Here is a 19,741-nt window from a genome sequence, read left to right on the forward strand (position 1 = left end):
AAACAAAAAGCAGAACAAATGAATTTTCTAAAAAAGTTTGGTGCTAGGGATTGAACTCAGGGTCTTTGGCCTGAGCTACATCAGCATTTTTTTTTTGGTACCCAGGGATTGAACTAGGGACCTTGTGCCTGTGAGGCAGGTGGCGGAAAGACTGAGCTAAATCCCTGGGCCCCCTCTTTAAAGGCAGAGTCTCACTAAGCTGCCCATGCTGGGCACAAATTTGCCATCCTCTTACCTCAGGCTCCCAGAGTGTACTCCCAAGGCCTGGGTTTTAGTGGAAGAAAAACTTCCTTACAGAAGGTTGAAACTTATGTAACAAAAAAGATAAACATCACATCCCAGGAAAAATTATAACCACAGGATACAAAATCAACATCCAAAAGTCAGTATCATTCCTATACACTAATAATGAATCCACTGAGAAAGAAATTGGGAAAACAATTCCATTCACCACATCTTCAAACAAACTGAATATCTAGAAATCAACCTAGGCAAAGAAATTAAAGACCTCATCAATTAAAATTCCAGAATACTGAGGAAAGAAATTGAAGAAAACATTAGAAAATGGAAAGGTAGCCTTGTTCATTGACCAGAAGAACAAATATTGCCAAAGACGATCTACAAATTTAATGCAATCCCTATTAAAATGTGAACAGTGTTCTTCACAGAACTAAAGGAAGCAATCTTAAAATTCATATGGAATCAGAAAAGACCTAGACTACCCAAAGCAATCCTGAGCAGAAAGATCAAAGTGAGAGGCATCATGATACCAGATTTCAATTATATTACAAAGCCATAGTAACAAAAACACCATGATACTGGAACAAAAGCAGGCAAGTTAGACCAATGGAATAGAGCATAAAGCACAAAAACAACCCCATACACCTACAGCTAGGTTATTTTTGACAAAGGGATCAAAAACATATGCTAGAGAAAAGACCAACTCTTTAACAAATGGGGCTGGGAAACCTGACTATCCACGTGCAGATTTAAGCTAAATCCTTATCTTTCACTCTGTACTAAAAATAAATAAAAGGCCCAGATATAGAACTAGAAAACTTGAAATTGCTAAACAATGACAAAAGGGAAATGCTTGATGTCATAGGCACAAGCAAAGTCTTCCCAAAAAGGCCTCCAATAGCAGAAGAAACAATAGCAGGAATAAACAAATGGGACTACATCAACTTAAAAATTTTCTGCACAGCAAACAACAGAGTAAAGAGAAATCTTAAAGAATTGGAGAAAAACCTTTGCCAACTACACTTCTGATAGAGGATTAATCTCTAGAATACACAAAGAACTTTAAAAATTAACCTCCCAAAATAACCCAGTCAAAAATGGGGGAATGAACTGAATAGACACTTCTCAAAAGAAGTGCAAATGGCCAATTGTACTTTTGAACAATTTTTTTAAAATGTTCAACATCTTTAGGGAAATGCAAATCAAAACTAATTTGAGATTTCTTCTCATCCCAGTCAGAATGGGTATCATTAGGAATACAAGAAACAATGAATGCTGGTATGGATGTGGGGAAAAGGAACTCTCCTACATTGTTGGTGGAAATGTCAACTAGTATAACCACTATGGAAACCAGTATGGAAATTCCTCAAAAATCTAAAAATACAAACACCATTTGATCCAGATATACCTTTTCTGTGTATATTCCCAAATGAAAGACATCTTACTATAGTGACACATGCTTACCCATGTTTATAGCAACACAATTCACATTGGCCAAGCTGTGAAAACAGCTGAGATGCCCATCAACAGATGAATGGGTAAAGAAAAAGTGGCATATATACACAAAGAAATATTGTTTGGCCATAAAGAAGAATGAAATCATCATTTTCAGGAAAAAATAGATGGAATTGGAGGTCCTTGTATTAAGGAAAATAAGCCACTCATTTGTGGTTTCTCTTATATGAATAAATAAATAAATAAAGGTTCTCTAGAGGAACAGAATCAAGAAAAATGTGTATAATTATGCAAGGGGATTTACTGAGTAGTATCACAGAATTGGAGGTGGGAGCGTCCACAATGGCAGTCCGCATGCCAGAAAGCCAGAGGATCCCACAGCTGCTCAGTGCAAGATAGAAACCTTAGAACAAGAGGGACCAAGGACACAACACCAGTACAAGGTCAGAGGCCTGAACACTCACTGGAGAGTCACCCATGTGGGCCTAAGAGTCTGCACTGGAAGGCTGGAGAACCTGGAGATGGATGTCTGAAGGCAACAACAGCAGAGGATGCACTTGCTGGACTGGAGCTCTTCCAAATGGGCACACTTCTTTCTTCTATATAGTTTCTATTAGATATTTTTCACATACTTTCTATTGATTCTGTTCATCTAGAGAATCTTAATGCAGATTTAGGTACCAGGAGTGGGGTGGTAATGGTGGATCCTGAGGAGCCTTGGCATGGTCTTACTTGGTAACTGCATCAGGGAAAGTCATTACTGCTTCCTACTGAACCACAGAATAAGTTTCCTCAGGTACAGGAGGAGAGGCCAACACTTCAGTGGTTGAGGGTGCTGATCCCTCTGCCATTGAGGATGGGAAAATACCCTCCTTTGACACAACAATCTCATCAGAATTTAGGAATTCAATGTCTCCAGGCTCATTAGGTTCCTCTAAAATATTTCCATCACAATTTATAGGAATCCCATTATTTTCCTATCAGTGGCCTCACTTTAACTGCAGACACTCTTTGAGGCTGAGTATTAAATTTGCACTGTAATTCAGCTAGTCATAAGTATGCTGTTTGGTTTTCAGCAATTTCAGCCCTATGGCTAGAGGAGGGAAAATTCTCCTTCAAAACACACTTATAAGGCTTTAGATTTTTATGTCTGTCGAGAGCTGGGAATTTGAATCTTCAGACTCATTATTTTCTTTTAGTAGTTTGTCCAGAGATACTAGGATCAATCAGCCAGCATTATATTTCTCACTCTTCCAAAAATGTTCAAAAGATATATCTATATATCTATATATCTATAGATATCTTGTGTCTCACAAGTGGTGAATTAGGATAATCAAATCAGAGCATACCTGGACTATCAGAACTCCCTATATTACCAGAAGGAGAGACTATGGCAATTTGAGATCTCTCAAATTAAAGACCCAACTCCAGGAACCACTAATCTGAAATTCATCCTTCCAATTCTTCTCTAGAATCATGCACCCCATGATCAAATCACCTTCCAAACAAGTGATGCTTCTGAGGCAGATTTTAGATCTAAGCCCTAACAATAAATAAATAAAATAAAGGTGAGATTACAGGAAACTAGATGATAGACTTTTGGAGAAGGGGAAGGAAATTGAGGATGAGGGGAAGGAGGATTGAAAATGAGGAAAATATGTGTTGTACCAAGCAAGGTGGTAAATCACCAAACACTGGGACAAAAGACAAAGTTAAAACTGAAAGGAGTTTATTCACATGTGTGGACTCCACTCCGTAAGCAAAGTGAAGTCCTGAATCCTAGAACAGCACAGTTTATATAAGATGTTATAGCAACATAGCTTTTATAGGTGTTATTTTAAGAAGACAAGTTCAAGGGGAGGTTAACATGTTTTTGACTAGTTGCAAAAATATTTTTCACAACTCAGCAGATTAGGGCACTTTACAGTGGAGGGAGGGCACCAGGCACTATCTCCTTCTGAGAAGCGATGAAGCAAGTTTAGAGAAGCAGAACAAGCAGTTACTAATACATCTTCTTTATAAGGGAGGGGTATGAGGAGAGTTCATCTACAGGTCAAGATGGCATTTCATAAGATGGCATTTCATGGGTACATCCTGGTCTCACAATCCCCACTGTTTTTTGTACAGAATCAAACCTTTGATTCATCATCTCATTTCTACATCTCAGCTCTACATAATATCCTTCCTCTTCTTGGGACAATGGTTCATACATATGGCTTAACAACATGATTTTCACATTATCTATTTGTTTGGACACATACCGGGTTATAACCTTCAGCATGCAACAACATGATAATAAGCGTACAATCACAACTATGACCACAAGAAAAAGCTGTTTTAACCATTGCATATCAGGCAACCATTGAGTTAACCAGTGGAACAAATCCCATCCCAAGTTTTCATTGTGTACTTTTTCTGCCAACTTTTCTAATTGTTTTATTTTTTTCTTGTATCCCTGGGCTGTTGTCGGTCATATTAAAACAACACATATTTTTTACTTTTTCACATCCTTGATGATGAAGTAGGAGCAAGTAATCTATTGCTGCCCTGTTGTCTAGTATGGCTTGTCGATGTTCTTGTAATTCCTAATTAATCAATGTCAATGCAGATGAGGTGGCATTTAAACCTTTGACCACCTTACATGCCAATTTTTGTACTGCCTTTTCAGCATGAACCCCTACGGAAGGCAGAGCAACCACAGATACTATCATAGATACTACTTCTGTATCTGTTAAAAGACCTACATCATCATCACATCCTGGTTCAGTATAGGGTGACCATTGTTTAACTCTGTTGGGCACTATCAAATCAGTTCGATCTGGCAATATCACACCCAATCGATTTAAGCAGCATCGGGTCTCAGACAAGTAGGCAGGAATATAATTAAACATTACCCCTTCACATGTATAAAACCATCCTAATGGTAAGGGTATATAACCCTCACCATATATGATCTCTTGTTCTTCATAACAGGTCAATTTTTCTGATCTTTTTAATCTTAGACATCTTGTAGTACAATTTTTATACAAAGCACATTGTGTATGATTCAACATAATCACCCGAGGTGTATATAACTTAATAGCATTTTTTGGTTTAAAATAAGAAGGGGTTCCCCAATTGTAACTATCTTCATACGAAAGATTTTTTCCTGAGATGTCTTTAAAAGGGTGTAAGGCTGTATCAGATTTAAGGAAGTACATACTGGGATGAGACAACTCCCTAGTATGTAATGGAAATTTACATCTATATTTAAACAGAACTCAGACAGATTAAGTGATTGTGCCAGTTGAATCCAAACATTACCAGTAACATCTAATTGTCTTTGGGGTAATATTGCCTATGTTTCAGAAAATAATGACTTAAAAATAATGATCATAACAAATATTGAATTACGGGTCAATACAGCAAGCATCATTTGTCCTTTTTTAGTCTTAACTTTTTGTCGTCCAGTTGACTGATGATCTTCCATTTGACCTCTGGGGTGTCTTCAGGAGCTACTTTGATGTGGCAGTAATGTATCCATGGTGTCTCCCCCACGACCTTCACAGCAGATGGTATCGTCAAGATCACTTGGAAAGGCCCTTCCCAATGTGGCTCCAAAACCTTAGATGAATGTCTCTTTACCAGTATCAGATCTCCAGGCTGAAATTTATGATGGACGACCTCAGGTTGAGGGGCTGGCCTGGCCTCCTGAGCTCAATTCCGCAGCTCCTGTTGGATTACCTGGAGGGCTTTTAAAGAATTCAACAAAGTATGATTTTCACATTCTGATACATTTTCCAAATTTACCCTCGGCAGTAAGGGAGGTGGTCTCCTGAACATGATTTCATAAGGAGTTAGCTTTTTTATATAAGGAGTGCACCTAGCCCACAAGAGGGCCAGCAGGAGGAGGTCTGGCCAGCTTCCTCTGGTTTCCAAAACAAACTTAATTAATGTTTCTATTGAGGTACAGCTCATCCTCTCCACTTGCCCTGAACTTTGTGGCCAATAGGCACAATGAAGTTTCCAATCAATGTTGAGGGCTTTGGCCACCAATTGGGATACCTTGGCCGTGAAGGCCGGGCCATTGTCAGACCCCAGAGCATGGGGGAGGCCAAATTGAGGGATGAGCTCCTGTAACAACTTTTTACTAACTATTATAGCCGTCTCTCCTTTAGTCAGGAAGGCTTCTACCCATCCAGAGTAAGTATCTACCCAAACCAACAGGTACTTATATCCGCGGCTGGGCTTGACTTCAGTAAAATCCAATTCCCAAATTTCCCCTGGATGCTCACCTCAGCATTGGGTTCCCTCACCTCTGAGCATTGCTTTGGCATTTACCTGGGCACACACCTGGCATTGGGCACAAACATCCTGGACCACGGCAGCCAACTTAGGGGTTAAAATCCTGGAACTTATCGATTGTCTGAGTTTCTTTCCTCCTAGGTGAGTAAACTGGTGTATCTGTTGAATTAGCTGGCGGTCAAGAACCTGAGGCAAGCAAACTCAGCCTTCAGGATGACTCCACCATCCATTTTTACCTCGTACAGCCCCTACCTGGGCGTATTGTTTTTCTTCTTCTGATGAATAGTGTGGCATAGCCGGCAGCTCAGGAAAAGCTTTAAGGGGCAGGGTGGGGGCTGTCCCCACTGGTTTTCTGGCAGCCAATTTAGCAGCTAGATCAGCCTTTTGATTTCCTATGGCCTCCAGGGCTTCTGATGACCCTTGCAGTGTATTATCGCCGCTAATTTAGGCTTCCATACTGCTTCTAGTAGAGCTAGAATCTCATGTTTGTTTTTAATGTCTTTCCCTCCTGATGTAAGCAGGCCCCGTTTTTTATATATTTCTCCATGAACATGTACAGTTGCAAAGGGATACCGACCATCCATATAGATGTTGACAACCTTCCCTTCACCCAGGTTTAAGGCCTGAGTAAGAGCCATCAGTTCTGCTCATTGGGCTGAAGTTCCAGATCCCAGAGCAGCAGCCCACCTTGCCACTCCCTGGCCATCCACCACCACTGCCCCCACATACCTGACTCCTTGTTCGATGAAGCTGCTTCCATCCATGAAGAATGTCTCCTCAGGGTCTTTTAGGGGCACATCCTGCAGATCAGGTCCAGTTGTGGTTATGTCCTGGAGGGTCTCCTGGCAGTCATGTAGAGGGGTCGTTGGGGCTGAGGCAGGCAGCAGGATCATGGGGTTTAAGGTAGTGGCCTTTGTGAACTTGAGCTGGGGCTGGTCAATCAGGAGCACTTGATATTGAGTCAGTCTGGTATTTGACAGCCATCGCTCAGATCCTCCTTGCAACATGGAGGACATTGCATGTGGTACACTGATCATGAGCCCCTGACCCAAGTTTAGTTAGTCTGCCTCCTTTACAAGGAAGACTGTTGCCGCAATGGCTCTGAGGCAGGGTGGCCAGCCATTGGCCACAGGATCAAGTCTTTTGGATAAGTATGCCACAGGTCTTTTCCAGGGTCCTAAGGTTTGGGTAAAGACCCCTTTTGCCACTCCATTTTTCTCAGCCACAAACAATTGGAAAGATTTTCCGATGTCTGGGAGGGCCAAAGCTGGTGCCTGAACAAGGGCTTGTTTCTAGGTCTCAAACGCCCTCTGTTCAGTCTCTGTCCACACTAAGGGTGTGTTTCCTCCAGCTGTGGCTGTATATAGGGGCTTTGCAATCTCTGCAAACTCTATAATCCAGAGTTTGCAATAACCAGCAGTTCCCAAAAATTCTTGCACCTGTCTGTTTGTGGTGGGTGTTGGGATCTGTAATATAGCTTGTTTTTGTCTCTGAGACAGTTGTCGGGTGCCCTCATCAATCTCATACTCAAGGTAAGTGAGCCGGGAGGCCCAGATCTGAGCCTTTTTGGCTGACACTCAATAACCCAATTTTTGTAACAATCCAAGCAAGTCCTTTGTACCTGCCATACAGGTGTCCTGATTATCAGCCACTACTAGAAGGTCATCTACATACTGGAGAAGGGTCACTTCAGGATGAGACGCTCTGAACAGAGCCAAGTCCTTATTTAGAGCCTCATCAAACAGGGTGGGAGCATTTTTAAACCCCTGTGGCAATCTCATCCAAGTCAGCTGTCCCGAGTACCGTCCTTCGGGATCCACCCATTCGAAGGCAAAAAAGGGCTGACTCACCTCGGCCAATGGCAGACTGAAGAAGGCATCTTTGAGGTCCAGCACAGTGTAGACTTGTCGCTGGGGGGGGGGGCAGGAGGCTCAGCAGGGTGTAGGGATTTGGCACAGTGGGGTGTACAGTCTCAGTTCTTTTGTTTACCTCCGGAGGTCTTGGACAGGTCTCTAGTCAGAAGTGCCGGGCTTTTGGACGGGCAGGAGTGGGGTGTTCCAAGGCAATTGACACAGCTTTAAGATTCCAGCATCTAGGAGTCGGTTGATGTGTGTCCAAATCTTTTCTCTTGCCGCCTTTCTGATAGGATATTGTCAGACAGAAACAGGCTGGGCATTGGATTTTAGATTTACCACTATTGGAACTTGATGGCCAGCTAACCCAGGGGGATTAGTCTCAGCCCACACAAGTGAAAACTCTGTTTGTAGGTCACCAATCAGCCCAGCTGAGTTGTCCTCTGGTTCTGAGAGCATCAGGTATTTGGAAGCCAATGGACAAGTCACCATAACTTTGATGGTCCCCTGTGGGATACCTAGTTTCAGGTCTGCCTTTTCCTCTGTAAAGGTAGTTGTTGCACCCAGTTTTCTTCGCAGATCTTTACCAAGCAAGGGGTATGGACACTCTGAAATCACCAGAACGGAGTGGGTCACTTGTCTGTGACCCAAGTCTACCATTCATGCAGTTGTCCATTTACAAACTTGAGCGCCCTTGCTGGTAGCCCCCTGTACCAAAGTCTCTTGTGTTGTCAATTTTCCCAAAGGTTTAGTCAGTACTGAATGGGCCACCCCAGTATCTACCAGAAAATTAGTTGGTGAGCCCCCGATTTTTAATTTTACCATGGGCTCACGGGGGCTCAGTTTGAATGAACCCTGACTTTCCTATTCCATATCTTCAAAGGTTAGGACCTCCTGTGTCTTTTTCTGGTCCTGTCCCTCTTTTTCCTTCTTGAGGGGGCACTCACTTTTCCAATGTCCAGTCTGTTTGCAATAGGCACATTGGTCCCTTCCAAGCCTAGGCCGTGGGAGTCTCTCCGGTTTAGGTCTCCCAGTCTGTTTACTTGTCTCATAGTTTTTGAGGGTGGCAATAGTAACTTTTCCTAGCCATTTGGAGATTGTCTCTTCTGGGGAATTCCAGTTGTTAAAAACCTTTTGTGCTATGCTCAGGAGCTCAGACCTGTTTTTTCCCTCAAACCCTTCCAATCTCTGAAGTTTCTTTCTAATATCTGGGGCCGACTGTGACACAAAAGCCAGATTTATCATGGCTGCATTTTCTGGAGCATCAGGATTAATGGGTGTATAGACCCGATACACCTCTAGGAGGCACTCCAGGAAAGCTGTGGGGGACTCCATCTTATTTTGTTTTACCTCACTCACCTTAGTCAGATTAGTCGGCTTCCTAGCCACCTGGCGGAGTCCCTGCAAAAGGTGCTGGCGGTAACTGGCCAGGTCGCTCCTACCTGCAACTGTGTTGGGGTCCCAATCCGATTGTTGGGTCTGCACTTCAGCCTCTGCTCTCTGCAGATAAGCCAGAGTACCAGGGCCAGGATTGGGGTTGAGACCTAGGGCCACCTTGACAGCCTCCTGAAAAATTCAGTCCTGTTCCTCCAAGGTGAAGAGGGTATGGAGAAGTTGTTGACAGTCATCCCAGGTGGGCTGATGAGTATGGAAAACAGACTCTAGAAGATTAATTAAAGCCTGGGGTTTTTCTGAAAAAGGAGCAACTTGATTTTTCCAATTATAAAGGTCACTAGTAGTGAAAGGAACATAGATGAATCCTCCACCTGGTTCAACCTGTTTTAAAGGAAGGACAGTGGACATTACCTGGCTGGTTGCCCCTTGAGACTCATAGGACTGTCCTGACTGGGTATGAGGAGGGGATAGGGAATCAGGTGGCACAGAGGGGACAGAGGAATCACAGGGGACAGAATCTGAAGGTGAGTGAAAAACCTTGCACTTTGGAAGGGGCTTGGTGACAAGAACTATTTCAGATTGTCCTCGTCTGTTGTGAATCTTATCTTCCACAAACCTCCTGTGTCTCAAGCCCGGGCAATCAAGGGAGGGAGGAGGGTCCTCTACGAGGTCCATCCACACATCAATATAGGGAAACTGGTCGGGATGACGAGGCCCTCCCTTCCCTGTGACCCTGTTCCAAACCTGCCGGGTAGTCCGAATATGGAAACTTCCCACACTCGGCCACTGCACCCCAAATGATGGCCACTCTAGTTGACACAGGGTCTGGAGTCTTCCTTTTGAGAATTTGATGTCGTATTCATCTGCTTTCTGTGGGGTATAAATTTGTGACAAATGTTGTAGAACACACTTAAGGGGGGTTGATGGGGTAGACAATCCAGATCCCATGGCTCTCTGTAAAACAAAACTGGAAGCAAAAGGCACTCAGAGCAAGCTGACAGACAACAGACAACAGACAACAGATACAAAGAAATTTAGACAAACTATACCCACAAATATTTAGACAGACAATCCAGACCCTGGGGTAAACTGACCAGAAGGCTTCCTGTCATCAGCCCTGGGCGCGGGAATTACATCGTGTCCGACTTCCCTTTCAACCTCTTTTGGATCCATCAACTGACAACTGAGAATCATGATTCTTACCTGACCTCCAGAGGTTTTCCAGATAAACTCCTCTCAGTATTGCTGGAATGACCTGAATCTTCCACTCAAGACCCAAGCCCCCAGGGCCCTGATCAAATGGTCAGGGTGGCCTCCCCGGGCCTCTCTCAGGCCACAGAGGCCTGAGACAGGGGCCGTCCACCAGACAGAAGTCACCAATTGATGGTGAGATCTCGCTGGGGCCTCCAAAATTGTTGTACCAAGCGAGGTGGTAAATCACCAAACACTGGGACGAAAGACAAAGTTAAAAGGAGTTTATTCACATGTGTGGACTCCACTCCGTAAGCAAAGTGAAGTCCTGAATCCTAGAACAGCACAGTTTATATAAGATGTTATAGCAACATAGCTTTTATAGGTGTTATTTTAAGAAGACAAGTTCAAGGGGAGGTTGACATGTTTTTGACTAGTTGCAAAAATATTTCTCACAACTCAGCAGATTAGGGCACTTTACAGTGGAGGGAGGGCACCAGGCACTATCTCCTTCTAAGAAGTGATGAAGCAAGTTTAGAGAAGCAGAACAAGCAGTTACGAATACGTCTACTTTATAAGGGAGGGGTATGAGGAGAGTTCATCTACAGGCCAAGATGGCATTTTGTAAGATGCCGTTTCGTGGGTACATCCTGGTCTCACAATATGTATGTACTAATTTTTCAAAATGAACCTCACCACACTGATTATTAACATGCTCTCATAAAAATGTATAGGGAAAGGAGTAGAAATAGCAAATAAACATATGAAAAAATGTTCAACATCACTGGTCATTGGAGAGATGCAAATGAAAACAATGCTGAGATTCCACCTCACCCCAGAAAGAATGGCTGCTATCATGAAATCAAACAATAACGAATGCTGGTGGGGCTGTGGGGAAAGAGGAACACAGCTCCACTGCTAGTGGGAGTGTAGACTGGTGCATCCACTGTGGAAATCAGTATGGAGATACCTCAAAGAACTAGGACTGGAAGTTCCATTTGACCCAGCTAGTCCCCTGCTGGGGATCTTCCCCAAAGAATTAAAAGAATCATATCACAGTGATATATGCATACCCATGTTCATAGCAGCTCAGTTTGTAATAGCTAAAACTTGGAAACAGCCCAAATGCCCATCAACTGGAGACTGGATCAAGAAAATGTGGTTTTTTAAATAAAATGGAGTTCTACTCAGCCAGAAAAAATGAGAAATTAGAGACATTTCTGGCTAAATGAATGCACATTGAGGCGATTCTCTTAAGTGAAATAAACAGGACAAACATGTGTAAATACCGAATACTTTCTCTAGAGTGAGAAATGGAAAGTGTAAATAAGGACTAAAAGGTATAATAGACAATGTGAAATAGGAAGAAAAGGGGCAAAGGGGAAGGGTAAGTGGGAGGGGTAGGGGAAAGGAAAGAAGGGAATGGAATTAATATGAGAAAATGGAAAAATGGAAACAAAGTCTTTGTAAATAGGCAGGGATGGAGGGGTTGAAGGGAGGGCAGGGGAAGGGGGAAAAATAAGAACCAAGAGAGACTATGTAAAGGTGCAAATTTCCAATGATGAATGTCATTATATTGTGTACCTAAAATGTACCAATAAAATTTTTAAAAATGTATAGGGGCCGGGGCTTTAGATCAGTGGTGCCACTGCCTGCCTCACAAGCACAGGGTCCTGAGTTTGATCCCTGGTACCAAAAAAAAAAAATGTATAACCGAGTCCACAAGACATTCCCAATAATTCTACTGAACATCAAGAAATAATCCTCTAGCTGGCTATGGTAGCACAAACCTGTAATCCCAGCACTCTGGGAAACTGAGGCAGGAGGCTCACTAGTTTGGGTTCAGTCTGGGTAACTTAGGGACATAGTGACACCTTGTATCAAAGTTAAAAATAATAAAAGGGGTAGGAATATAGTTCTGTGCAAAGGCCCTGGGTTCAATATCCAGTACTAGCAGAAAGAGAGATAGAGAAGAGAGACATCTGCACATTCGGGCATGGGGACAAGTTTCCCTGTGGTGGAGGGCAGTGAGTCCGGGGCTGGGAGCAGGCCAGCCTCAGACCCTCCCAGAGCAGCATCCAGGGCCTGAAGTTATGAAATGTTAACATGTTATCAGGAATGCTGCACTCAGGCCAGTTGTCCATCTGGAATATGGTAGAGAGGAAAAACTCAGTGAATGTCATCCTCATGAGGCTTCTTTCTCAGGAGATGAATCAAAACAAAAACTATAGAATACTGTGATCTGTAGCAAGGAATTTAATCGTGCCCAAGACAAGGCTTTAGCCTCCAAGAGGTGATCTCTAAGCCCCTGGAATATCAGGCAGGACAGTGTCTCTGGTTGCTGGGGCAGTTGGGTCACACTGGATGGCTAACAGTGTGATTGAACATGAGAACTGACAGCAGAGAGACCAAAAATGTGATGTCAGACAGGTGCTCTGAGTACAGCCAGAGGGGCTGGGCACTGGAGTCTGAGTCAACCATGTGGGCAATCAACCAAGCCCATGTGATCAAGCTTTGTTCAAGCCCTGAGCCCCGAAGCTCACATGAGTTTCCTTGGTTGCCAGATTTCTGCACAGTCACACATCAATACAGGAGAAGCAGGCTGAGTCCAGGGAAGAGGATGACAGAACCTCTGCAGTAGGTGGCCCCTGGCCTCTACCTGTGTGTGTCTTCCCTTGGCTGGTGCTAATCTGTATCCTGGAGCATCATGTAAAGGTAACATCGTCCAGTCAGCTCTGTGAGTCTTTGCAGCAAATTATCAAACCTGGGCATTTGCATTTTGGTGTCAGAAATGAAATTGGTTTCCTGTGTAGACTGTGTTCTCCTCAGTTTCATAGTTAGTTAAACTATTTAATGTGGTAAATATTTAAACACTTAAAAATAAAATTAGAACTTTTTCTTTTAGACTAGATATACTGAAAGGAAAAATAGATTGCACTACAAATACCTAGATCTGTCGATAAAAATAAAACAAATGTCACTTTAAGTGAGTGCCTGAAAGTATAAGATTAGGGGAAGCCATAGGAGTTGAAAGCTGAGATAAGTGATCTCCAACACTGGGCTGTCCTGGGAGAACCTGAAAATACCTGGAACCTACAGCCACTGGTTTTAAGAGCTATTCAGAAGGAAAGGTGGGATGTCAGGACTGAGATCCTTAGAAAAAGCTGGACTCCTTGAAGAGATACATCCTCACTGGATAGAAAAATGAACTAACAAGAAACTTGCATGTCCCAAGCTCAGCTCTGTCTAGAGAAGACAGAAAGACAGGAGAAAGAAGATGCTGGTGGAGAAGGAGTCTGTCCTCTCCCCATCCCCACTGGAAATTTAAAACAGAAGCCCATGGGGTCTGGGTTACACTCTCTGAAGGGTGGCCAAGCTGAGGGTTATTTTAGTGTGTTTTCTAGATAGCAGCACCCCAGGGCTCCCGGTAGAAACAAACACAGATCTCTCTGGAGGTCTGACCCTCAACCGAGAACCCTGGGATTCCCACAGATTAGGATCAGTGAAACATCAACTCGCAGTAAAGACTGAGCTAACAACATGAGAAAACAGTCCACCATAAGCCAGGAGCAGCAGAAACAGCAAATATCAGAATTGGGCCATCGAGACCTCATAGAATGAAATTATTGGGAGCAGAGTAAAAAGTTTAGCATTTTAAGTGTTTAGAAACATTTGTCATCCAGGAATTTACCTATACATAAACCTGTTGGAAGCAAATATTCTTCTAGTCTGTTTCCTATGGGATAATCGCCCCTATTCATGAATTTATCTGTACAAAGAAGGGTGTCTAGGTCCCTGCCACTCAAATTCTATATTGCTTTATGACATTCTGAATTGGCAGACATCATATACCCATCTCACCAGCACGACCTGTACACTCAGGGTAAGCTGCAGATCAAGGAAAACATTCCACCTCTCCAAAGCACCAGTGCACTGCCTGAAATCCCACCGTTAGAAAATCATTTCTTTGGGATAAACGTTGTTCTACTTCAATTCAAATATTTTTTTTCTCAAATGGCCTGGACAAAGTATGCTAAGTCAAGTCAGCCTCAGCCATAGCCCCTCCATGTGAGTTATGCTAACAAATGCTTCTCAGCAAACCTACAGCATCTGAGGAAAGAGGAGAAATATAGTGGGTCCGTCACAGCCTGGAGTGGGGGTTCAGGACCTCATCCTGGGTGCAGGAGAAGCAGAGCTGGAAATTGCAAGTCCACAGCCTCAAAGCTGCTTGAGGACAGGGGAACTACTCCCTTATCCCCAGCTCTTCATTCCGAGGAGCCCCAAACCCAGGTGGCCAGCAGGTGGCAGTGCAGGCTGAGGGTGAGGGTCACCTCCAGCCCTACAGGAGTTCAGCGGGCTTCTTTTCAGCAGGGTCTCAGAAGGGAATCCCAGGCACGGGGCAGCTGGTTGTGGGATACATAGCCCAAGCTTTTGTAACTCTGACCCTCTGCTTTTAGGAGGTGTCCTGGGCACCGGGACTAGGAAGGCCATGTCCAGAGCAGGGCACATCAACCTTGGTCTCGCCTGAGGATGAAATGAGACCTTAGGGGTAGACATGGTTTACAACCTTGGTGCTGCCTCTCTGTGATGGTGGAAGGTTCCACTAGGGTACACAGGCTTTGCAGAGGTGAACTCAAAGTTCAAAGGGGCAAGGGCCACATTCATCCCTCCCAGGCTGGAGTCCTTCTGTCCACATCTTGGGGGGGGGGGGTGCTGATGCTTTCTCTTCCAGGTTACCTGGGCAGCCTCAACATCTCAGGGCAGCCAGGCTCTGTAGCCACACACACAGAATCCCTGACTCCGTTCCTTCCGTGGCTTGCATCTCCCCACCAAACCCTCTTGAGCAGGGGAGAAAGGTGAGCTTCTCAAAGCAAATGCCTCTGTGGGAAGCACCTTCCATCTGCAGGCACAGGATGCCACCAGCCACCAGAACCACAGAGGCCATGCCCGGGCCTCTGATTTGTTGGACTCTACCAGAGGGGGTGGAGTCAGGCTTCTCTAGGGTGGCCTTCTCAGTGGATTTCCCACTGCCACCCCACTGCAAGTAATCATACAGTGATGCATGAATCATGCAGTGATGCACAAATCATGCAGTGATGCTGTGATCTGGTGCAGTGCTGTCCTGACTCAGATGTTTATGGGGAGCTTTGGACACTGCTCACTCTTTATGTTCTCATGAAGAGAAAGCTTTATGAAGGAACGCTGGGAATCAGTGACTAACAGCACCAGAAGTGAGAGGAATCTCAGAGTGAGCCAGCAGGAAGGAGAACCACTAGCCAGTGGCCACCAGCCAGTCTCAGTGTTGCAGCTCCTCTGTCTTCACAAGGGATGCATCCTCCCCCACCTCTTCACTCAGCCTGCAAGGAGATCAAACTGGCCAAGTTCCAAGGACTCCATCAACCCCTAAGTTCAGCTTATTTGCTGAGGCTTTTCTTCCTAACCTAAAGGGTGATCGCAGTAGGCAGAACCATGGCCTCCCAAGTCCTAATCCCCAGGCCCTAGAATACATTACTTCCTATGGTGCTATCACATGGATCTGGATGTCTCCAAAGGTCCATGAATCCCCCAGTGCGGCACTGCTGGGAGCTGATGGACTCTTTAAGAGGTGGGGTCTAGTGGGAGGACCTTATGCCACTGAGAGCATGGCTTGAGGGGACTGCAGGATCCAGCCCCTCTTCTTCCTCTCTTACATGTCCTAGCCATGACCAGCTGGGAGCAGACTTTGCTCTACCACACACTTCTGCCTTGATGTGCCACCCCACCACAAGCCCAAAGCAATGGTGCCAACCAGCTGGACAAAAATCTCCAAAACTTGGAGTCAGAAACAAACTTTTCCTCTTTTGTCAGTTTACTATCTCAGGAAATTTGTTACAGTGACATAAAACTGACTGGCACACATGGCAAAGGGACTTTGCAGATGTGAGCCAGTCAACATCTTGAGATAAGAAGATGATCCTGGATTATCTGGGTGGCCTGATGTCAGGTCTTTCCAGGGTCTTTCCAAGAGATAGGCAGGGAGGAGTGACATGAGAGAGAGAGAAAGAGAGTTGAAGATGTCACACTGCAGGCTTTGAGGCTAGAAGAAAGAACCATAACACAAAGGATGTAGGTAATGCCAGAAGCCAGCAGGGCCAAGGAAATGAACTGTCCCCTAAAACCCCTGGGAGGAATTAGCCCTGCACATACCTTGATGTTAGCCCAGGAAGATTCTGCCCTATAGAACTGCAGGGTTGCACAGTTGGTGGTAATTTGTCACACAAACTAATGTGGTGACCACGCTGGAGAAGTTGCTGTGGTCATTGCTCTTGCTGAGTGCATGGACACTGAGAGGTGGCTACCAGAGCAGCAACTGAGAAGCCACAAGCCTTTAAGCAGCGCCTCCTCTCCTCCTCTCCATCTGTGAATGGGGATGGTCACTGTGCCACCATGCAGCCTTACCTGGCAATCAGTGGCTACTGCACAGAACACTCATCTCTAACTCACTCTTCACTGACCCAAAACCAAAGGGGGTGGGCTTCCTGGCACACACCCAAGGTCCCTCCCACCTCAGCCAAGGGCTCTGGTACACACTGGACACATCAGCAGAGCTGTCCCTTATTCTATTATGGCGGCCCATTTGTAGGAGTGTCACATCTGCCACCCAAATCCTGTCATTCAAGTTTGTTCTTAGGGAGCTGTGGACAACAGAATCTTAACCAAGGTTTTATGGAGCTGAGTTTCCAGCATGAATTCAGTGTGGCTATTGTACATGATATTCTGTGATCCTTTGAATTTTGTCTTTGTACCAGAGCCAATTTCCACAACTAAGCGGCCTCTGAGTGGAAGGCGTAACTGTGTTCACAGGGGTCTCAGGCTGGGGACAGGATGGCCTTGTCAGAAAGGTTTCTTGTCTGGCCCTTTTAGTTGGAGGGAGAGAAGAGCATGGGTGGAAGGATAGGTAGGAGAGGCACTGGGTGGGGCCAGCAGGCTGAGGATGCAGACATGCCCACATGTCCCCAAAGTCCCCCTTCTTCTGGTGTGTCTGGGTTCTAAGACATCCCACTCATAAGTAGACTGAACAGCAGCATTAGGAGTCTGAGCAGGGCCTGGGTTGGAGCTCAGAAAACCACTTGCCTTGCCTGTGAGGCCCTGGGTTCCATGCTCAGCACCAAAAAAAAAGAATCCATTCAGTTTCAAAACCAGGTAGGGGCAGCTATAAGCTGGAGATGCCAGGCAGGAGCTTAACCACTCCGAGCTGTAGTTCTGTAGTTTCCTCACATGCAGCTTTGGGTAAATGCATGCAAGTCCATTGCTTCCTCTCCCTTTTTGTGGAAGGACATTTGTGCAGGTGGATGGACCATTCTCTGAAGTGATCACAGCCAGGGGGACCCTGGTGCCACCAACAGATGAGCTGGGTTAGGAGCTCCTGCATTTTACAGAGCACTTGCTGCTCCTCTGCCTGGACGCTGGCCTGTCAGGTTCCTGGCGCCCTCTGCTGGCTTTATCAGGAAAGGAGGTTGCAGGTGCACAGTTCAGGGTCAAGGGAAAGTTGCTAAAGCTGGACGACGGAGGCACTGCCAGTTTTCCTTCCCAGGGACAGAAGTCTGCGATAGCCCGTTGGGGTGAAAAACAGGATCGAGACTTGAGATAACAGCAACACTCACAATCAGTTATCCCCCAGAGCAGGGACCCTGCCCTCTCCCCAAATTGGCCTCTGCTCTGTACGCTCACATTCTGGGACCAGGGCCAGTGAGGGGACTAGGGAGGCGGTGCCCCTCTCCTCCCCACCTCTTTCAGTCAGCCAGGCCCTGCTCAGGGGGAAACTACTGCTCAGAAGGAAGTGATCTGAAAATCAAATCGTGGGGCCGGAACATTCCATTCCTAAGCTGGGCAGTTTCCAGCCAAGGCATGCAAATGAGCTGTTGAAGGCTTAATTGCCCTAGGAGGGTTTGTCTGGGGCCCCTTGTTGGGGACATCGAACTAACCTTCCCCAGTTGTCCTGAGAAGAAATGATGATGCCCGGGCCTCTTTTGCTCCCCTGGAAAGAGACAGCATTTATAGAGCAGTGTGCTAGTACCTTCTTGAACACTACGTCATTTCTCCTTGCCATGACGATGGTATCCATAGTTTTGTTGTACAGATGAGGAGAAAGTGAGGCTCAGGGGTGAATCCAGCAACCCAAGATCACGGCAGTCTGGTCAAGGTGCAGGACGTCTGAGCTGGAGGCCAGCTCCCTTCCACGCTGACCATGTCTCTCCAGACATCACGCTGCTGGTAACCCTGTGCTGCCCTTCTCTGCCCCCGATGGACTCTCCTCTCATCTGTCTGTCTGTCTATCTCTGTCTCTGCCCATCTAATCTTTCCTGCTGTCACCCCCAACTCCAAGCCCCCTTCCCTGACAGACAGGCAGGGCCGAGTGTTCTTTAAATTCTAACTTCGTACAAAGTCCCTGTATTCACCCAGTTCTGCCCTGCTGGTTGATCTTGGGACAAGGGATGTGGCTGCCTCTGGGAAGATGTTTCGACAACACCTACCTGGCAGGATGGTCAGCAGGAGCAGTGGCCGTGGGGCACGCAGCCATGGTGCTCAGCCAACACTGGCTTCCTGTGGCCAGGAGGAAGTGTGACAGCAGAGTAGGGGGCAGGGGTTGCAGGGGGGAGCATGGGGCCCTCTCCCCCTCACCAGCTTCCAGCCAGCACATCCTGTGTGCTCTTGGACAGCCCTCATGTGACTGGCAGTGTCACACAGTGTCTGGTGTGTACAGCTGCCCTACAGAATTTGGGGTCCCTGGGAAGTGGGGCCTTTAGAAGCTGTGCTTGCCCTTTGTCACAGAACAAGCCAGGAAGAAGATCAAAGTTTCTAAAACAGGTGCAGCTCAGGCTTCTTTCTCCTGTGACCACCCCTCATCTGTCACAGTCACCCCTCATCAGTGCCGGGCTGGCCCAGGAGTAATTGACGATGATTGGCTCTGAACCGAGCTGCTCCCCACTGCTTATTTACTGATGCAGGAAGGGGAGACCATCCACTGTGCAGAGGGCTAGGGACAGAGACCGCCGGAGATCACATGTTCCAGAACGTGCTGCGCAGAAGGACTCCCAGTGCCTGAGGGCCCAGTTCTCTGGGCATGTGGGGTGGTGGAGTGCTTAGGCTGAGGTGCATCTGGGCCCTGGACACCAGGACTGCTGTCCAGTAGCCCCAGTATGGATTTGTCATTTGCCTGCTCCTCCTAGAAAACAGAACAAAAAGAATTTGAGGATGTCCTAAGCAATCAGAGCACCAATAGTCTGTTCACTGAGGCTTTGGTTTATGTGGCATTTTCTGAATTTGTTCAGTATCTTTGGCAA

General features: G+C 45.7%; 1 long non-coding RNA gene across 1 annotated transcript in view; it reads right to left on the minus strand.

Annotated features, from left to right (window-relative positions):
* Positions 1-3,407: 3,407 nt before the first annotated feature.
* The window catches only part of LOC147829879 (uncharacterized), a 34,812-nt gene continuing 18,478 nt past the window's right edge, over positions 3,408-19,741 (minus strand). Inside the window, exons 2-3 of the long non-coding RNA XR_015446228.1 lie at positions 6,709-19,623; positions 3,408-5,426 (exon numbers count right to left, since the gene is read on the minus strand). This is a non-coding gene — a long non-coding RNA (uncharacterized LOC147829879). The remainder of the gene's footprint in view (positions 5,427-6,708; positions 19,624-19,741) is intronic.

This window comes from Heterocephalus glaber, unplaced genomic scaffold (assembly GCF_053883595.1).
Source record: "Heterocephalus glaber isolate CG9 unplaced genomic scaffold, H.glaber_assembly_v1.0 deba00000347, whole genome shotgun sequence".
NCBI lineage: Eukaryota > Metazoa > Chordata > Mammalia > Rodentia > Bathyergidae > Heterocephalus > Heterocephalus glaber.